The sequence below is a fragment of the Dendroctonus ponderosae genome, unplaced genomic scaffold, assembly GCF_020466585.1.
Source record: "Dendroctonus ponderosae isolate FM_Combo_2020 unplaced genomic scaffold, Dpon_F_20191213v2 Dpon_F_20191213_1, whole genome shotgun sequence".
NCBI classification, from domain to species: domain Eukaryota; kingdom Metazoa; phylum Arthropoda; class Insecta; order Coleoptera; family Curculionidae; genus Dendroctonus; species Dendroctonus ponderosae.
The window spans coordinates 47,655,338-47,662,346 of NW_026017110.1; positions in this window are offsets into that span (position 1 = coordinate 47,655,338).

The following is a 7,009-nucleotide window of genomic DNA, read 5'->3' on the forward strand; positions in this document are numbered from 1 at the left end:
TTGAGCTGTCTCTGCAGTTTGGCTTGGATGGCAGGACCCTTCCCGACGGTAGTGAAGGCTACATCGTCAGCGTAGATGTAGCCTTCTGTGTTCTTGTTGATTGGTAGGTCCGCCATGTAGGGTTCAACTACTGGATCCCCTGTCGTATTTATGCGGCCCGGCCGTGTGAGCTCATGCGCGAAGAGTGGGCGGCGCTTCAACGGTTCTAGGCGCACACGCTGTTTGCCGCAAAACGCGTTTCCAATCGGGATTAAGGGCCGTTACTTCTTCTTTCGTATTAAAATTGTTGTCATGTTTAAAGATCTCAATAGCCTCTCTAGTTAGTCTCGGGTAATACCGTTGAGATTGGTGCAAAATGTCCACTTCATCGAAAAGGAATTTGGTGACCTTGTAGCAGTGCGTGCTCCGCTACTGCTCCGCTCCTACTCCTGTTTGTCCTAATCTGCAACTTCTTTTATGCTCAGTGATCCTAGTGTTTACACTACGTTTTGTGGTGCCGATATATGCTCTGCCACAACTTCATGGAACTTTGTAGACTCCTGGTGCTGATAAAGGATCCCGTTTGTCCTTGGCCGATCTCAAAGCCTGTTGGATTGTTCGAGTTGGTGTAAAAACTGTTTTCACTCTGTGTTTCTCCAGTACCCTGCCGATCCTGTCCGTGACTCCATGTATGTATGGGAGGCAAGCTTAATCCTTACGCTCATCATGCGTATCTGTTTTCTCAGGACGACCTCAACTGTTTCTTGGTCGAATCGCTCTATTAAACTCGTTCTTGCTGTATCCATTCCAACCAAAGACCCTTTCTAGGTGTTTAAATTCTCTTTCTAACTCAGATGGTTCGCAAATTCATCTGGCTCTTTCAGTGAGGGTTGTAATGACTCCTCTCTTTTCACTGGGATGATGGTTTGATCCACTGTGCAGGTACCGGTCGGTATGTGTCGGTTTTCTGTACCCCGTGTGGGCTAGCTTGGTTGGTTTTTCTGGGTATCAAGACATCTAAAAATGGCAGTAGCCCATCCTTCTCCACCTCCATAGTGAACTGTATTTTGGGGTTGATTGAGTTGAGGTGCCTCAGGAAGTCTTTAAGTTCAACCAAACCATGGCCCCAAACAACGGAAGTGTCATCAACATATCGAAACCAACACTTAGGATTCGTCGCGGCTGTGTCCAGAGCGTTCATCTCAAATTTCTCCATAAAGAAGTTGGCTATCACCGGACTAAGGGGGCTGCCCATTGCTACTCCATCTGTCTGTTCATAAAATTCGTTTTTCCACTGAAAGTCAGTTGTGGTTAAGCAGTGTTCGAACAGTTTGGCGATGCCTGGTGGAAATTCTCTCTCAATAAGTTCCATTGCCTCCTTGATTGGTACCATCGTGGACAACGAAACAACAAAACTCACAAGAATTTCTCCGGGAGCTAATGACAACCTCTGAACAAAATGGGATGAGTCCTTTATAAAACTGTCAGTTTTTTCTATTTTTGGCAGTAAAATTATTGTTAGATATTTTGCCATATCATGCGGACTTCTAATAGCGCTCACAATGGGTCTCAGTGGTACATCCGATTTATGGATCTTGGGCAGTCCGTAGAGCTTTGGTGGGAGTGCTTCTGATTTTCTGAGCTTGGCCAACTCCTCGGACGGAAATGTCATGTCCTTAATTAATTTGTTGGTTGTCCTTAGTATCCGTGCCAACTTCTTGTACGTTGACGGGGTCAAAAGCTCTTTAGTTTTGTCCTCGTAGTTCAATGATGACATGACCACAGTTGCATTGCCCTTATCAGCTGGCAAATAAAAAAAAATAAAGTCGTATTTATGCGGCGACAGGGGATCCAGTGGTTGAACCAGTCTTATTCGGAAAGCACGGGAGATCACTTCGCCCACTGCCTCATCGCCTTTGATAATGTCCACCGCAGTTGTGGACGAAACGTCATGAAGAAATTCCCAGGGACCACGGCTTCAAAGCCCGAAAAACATTTCTAGTTTTCATTAAAAACTAGGATTTTTATTGGCTCTTCAGGTTGATGTTTTAAGTTTAATTCAAGAGCAATTGCAACTTAAGTTTCAACAACCGCAGAAAATTACCAGAATTTAGATTTTAAAGATTTTTCCTGGATTGATAGTCGGAAGCTTCTTCAATGTACCGGAAAAACTGGAGAAACCTGCCACCTTTGCAGTTGGAACGCGTATTTTTTTTTCGTAGACCTACAGTTTGATGTCTATTTCTCAGTGGCGGAACAAATAGACTTTAGAGATGTTTTCTTCAGAAAAAAAAATTCGTGGCCAAAATATTCCTCAGTGCGCTGGAAAACCTAAAGAATTAACCTGCCACCTTTAGAGTGGATTCTTATAATTTTTTTCGTATACCTACATTTTGGCTGTCAGTCCTTAGTGGAGGAACCAATTCGAAGGCATGTGGAGGTTCAAGCAGTATCTGGATGTCAACGATTTTCATGGATTCATAGTTGGAGGGCTACAAATATGAACAACGATAAACAAGTGAATTAAATTGAAGGATATTTTCTGAACCCATAGTCAGATGATTAGTCACTGCACTGGAAAAACTGCAAAAACCTGCCGCCTTTGAGATTGATATTTGTATTTTTTTCAGTTTGGTGTTTCGGGGTTGGTGGAGGAACAAATTCCAAGGCCTGTGAAAATTCAACCGGTATCTGAATTTCAATGAGTGTTTTTCTGGATTCAGGGCTGAAAGATTCTCCTATAGGTACACTGCCTAAGCTGCAAATATTTTTCGGCTTTGAGCTAAAAACTAGGATTATTTTACTAAGTCTCAGCTTTTCAGTGAAGTCTTCTTCGGATTTCAGGGCCACAACGAAGCTCCTGGAAAGCCTCCAGCGGCCGTACTACACGTACACGCTGCCGGAGGACAAGAAGATAAACGTGGTCATTAAGCCTAATGATTACGAAGCTGCAGAAATAAAAGCGGACCCAAACTAACCCAAGCCTCCAGAAGGTAAAGAGCGCAACAGTAAGTGTGCGCTCTGTGGTACTGCGGGACATCCAGACAGCTGGCGGGGTTGCCCAAAGTACCCAGAAAAGACAATCCCGGTAGTCCGAAAGGAAACCAGGATTCAGCGATTCAGATCTGGAAACAGCGGCAAGAAGCCTCGGTGAGACAATCCTACCAGCAAATCTTCGCTGTTACCAGCAAACCTTCGCAGAAAAATCATCAACCATAGAATGCTGCGCAGGATGTATAGAAGACAGCCCACAGAGGCCAACAGAACTGTCCTGAGCCGACAGGGACAGATTCTAAAGGAGGCCCTTAGGGACCACCGAAACCAGAGATGGGAGGGGCGCATCAGGGAGATTGGTCCAGACGACCAAAGCATCTGGAGAATTCAAAAGGCCCTCAGACAAGAAGACATCAAGATACCAGTCTTACACGGATTGCAAGGTCTGGTATATACTAACAAAAATAAAGTTTTTTCAGATACCATCGAGAGCGAGGCCAAGGAAAACAACCATCCAGACGAATAAGACGGGCACGAGAGAATCGTCAGAAGGACCGTTGGGAACCTCCGAGCAAAGACGGCGGACAGCTGTATCCCTCCAACCTCACCAGGAGAAGTGGCTGCCATCATCAGGCCCTCGAAGAAGAGGAAAGCCCCTGGGAGAGATGGAATTACAAATAAAATGCTTAAGAGCCTGCCGAGAAAAGGACTGGTAGCTGTCACAAATCTCATTAATGCCATTTTCAGAACGGGACACTTCCCACGCATCTGGAAACACTCAGACGTCATTACGCTCCCGAAGCCCAAGAAGAACAGGACTTTCCCTCAGAACTACAGGCCCATCAGTCTGCTGTCCAGCCGTGGCAAGATAGCGGAAAGAGTTATCTTGCGGAGGCTTACGAGGGAAAGGAGTGAGCTTGACGTTCTGCCGCCTGAGCAGTTTGGGTTCTGTGGTAAACACTCCACTGAACTTCAGCTGCTCAGGGTTGTGGAAGGGTGCGCCAAGGAAATGAACCAGAAGAGGACAACCGGCATCCTAGCTCTGGACGTCGAAAGAGCTTTCGACAGAGTGTGGAGAAAGGCGCTCATCTATAAAATGATGAAAACAGATATTAGTGAGAAAATGTGCCAGTTAATCGACAGTTACATTTGCAGAAGGACATTCAGCGTAAAAGTTGGAAACTACAGGTCAGAGGACAGAAGCACAGAAGCTGGAGTGCCGCAAGGAGCGGTACCCTCTCCGATGCTATACAACATCTTTACCAGTGACATCCCAAGGACCTCCAATACGACCCTGGCTCTTTTTGCGGACGACACAGCTCTCATGTCATCCTCGTGGCGAAAAGAGCGTGTGCGTCGGAACCTGCAGCTTGCCTCAGATGAACTGCAAAAGTGGTTCATCAAATGGAAAGTAAAAGTTAACGCAACAAAGAATGTCAGGTATTTGTCAGAAAGGCCGAAAATCACCCCTTTGTTGAGCTACGGAATGCCGTAGATTACTCACCAGAGGATGCTGGGCCCAGGAAAAAGAGGCCCAGGCATCAGATGGCCCAACAGGGCAATAGGTAAAGCAGTTAACTGCAAGCGCTGTAAGTGTGAAACATAGTTAAAATAGTGTGATAGAAGTAGTGTTGTGTAGTGCTTGTGTTAAATTAGTAAGCTGCCCATACTACAGTGGCTTTATACAAGATATAAATCTCTCTCTCTAGATCTTGTATAAAGCCACTGTAGCCCATACTAGCAGATAGCTAGTATGGAGAGAATGTGATGTAAAGGCATACGGATGCCAGAGCTGAACCATTCTTACAGAAGACCGCAAAAACGGGGGTTTTTTAGTTGGTAGAAATCCAACACTTCCCAATGTCCGAAGACCGAGTTTTCAGTTTGTTATTGTTATTATTTGTGAAGTTGATGATAATTTTGAAGTTAGTTTGTTTCTGTTCCGTATTTAAAGTTATACCGAGCTGAATAAATGTTGGAAGCTGCAGAAAGAGTTTGATACGCGGCCATCCACGGTATTATCCAATATGATAAATAATTCTACCGACTGCGCCAATTACAAACACATGCTTCTTCAGAAAAGTCTGCTGTCCAGAGCATGAATCCGACAACTAGAATGTAAAGCATTGCTTAATCGGTCTACTATTAGGTAAACAACTTTTATGTCTAATTGAATAGCGAAGCATTAAACTAGTGCTAATTATTATAATTGCGTACTTTTCGATTAGTTGTTAATATCAAACTAATTGATAAGCAGCGTAATAATTACCAAATTGAAACTTGCTGTGCGATAGATAAGCGTAAGGAAATATTATTTCCAAGAAATCAATAAATTTTGTTATTGATTTCCTCCATTATATTGCATTCAGAGGTAGAAGATTGAAAAGCAAAGAAACTACAGAAGAAACCCCAGGAAAACAGAAATGTCGACTCTTTGTTAAGGTAATTTCGAGGAAACATCGGAAACTTTTCTGGAAACCACATAGATTTTAAATAAAAAAGTGCATCTTTAGACTTTTTGAAAAATTTTCAAGACATGCATAACCGATTCGCTGACAGATTTTGAGGGAATATTCTATGGCCTCAAAAATCGATTGAAAAATTCCAAAAGTTATCGTTTAAAAGTTGAAAGCGGCGGTTCCTTAAAATTTTGCTTTGAAAAAGTTGGTCAATTTGGTCATGCACTTGTATGGCAAATTTCAAATCACCTCAAAAACTTTCACGAAAATGAAAAAAAAACAGAACTTATCTAAAACTTTCACGACACAATTTTCTATCCTAAACCTGTGGAACTTCACGAAAAGTTTCCCAGTGTCCTTTAATGTTACCTCCTAAGAAGATACGGCCTACTAAGTTTTTAAATACACCTGCAAATTGAGTAGCAAAAGAAGGCCAGGTAAAGAAACGCAGAAAAATCTCAAATTTAATTATGACAAAATGCAAAATATGTCGCAAATTCATAGAGAAAGTAGAAAGACTATAGAAATATCAATTATCAAGACAGGGAGTCAGAAGCAGAAAAATGTAAGCAATAATTGAAACTAAAGCAGAGAAACGAGGCGAAAATTAAAATTAAAACCAACTCAACTGCAGTCAAGTGATAAATCTGCTTTAGCTGGAAATTAATAATTAAAAAAAATTACAGGCAATTTCGACAACAGTGTTTTCAGGTCTAAATATTCGAATTCGAAGCACATTGTCCATGCTACCAATAGACTTTCATTACACGCAGTCGCTTAATTCCTAATTAATAAGTTTCGCTTTGTATGCATGTCTACATCTCAATTTCTAATATTTACGGCGGCTTTATTGCTTGTCTGGGAACTTATTTACATTGGCACCCAATTAAGACCGTTGTTTTTATAAGAAATCGACCCAATCGAACTATAAATTATCATCTTGGATAATTTGGCGGTTATCAGCCAAGATTAATTAATCGTTTACGGATCACTTCGAATGAACGTGTTTAAATAGATTATTGATCTTATTTGGAAACCTGCATAGAGTTTTTGATTCCGGAAATTCCCATGTACTTTAAAAGTAAAAAAAAATAAGGACAAATTAAGCAAAGTAGGTACAGCTTTCATAATAATGTAGGGGCGTTCGTTTATACTTAGTAACAAGTAAACATCAACTACTATAAAAACATATATTTACACTCCCAAACGGTAGACAATGTGTAATGGCAGTTCGTCAGGTGGTCGATCGAGAGAACACATCTGAAATCAATTTAGAAAAAGTAATTGAGTAACCAGTTCAACAAGAATTAGATTTATGTTATTATTATGAGAATCATTAAAACATGTCAGAATCAGCTACAAGCGCCAAACGTGCCTCAAACAAGGAGCGCCTCACCTAGAGTGCATCACTTGGAGTCAACAGTTATCTACCTATAACTTAATTTACAGTAGTAACTTTACTCAATGAGAGTATTATTAATCTATCTCTGAACCCCGCAAAACTACAACCGAAGTTGCATCCTGCCACGGCTAAACTTGGGTTGTTAAGAGGTATTAAGGGTACGGCGCACGAAATA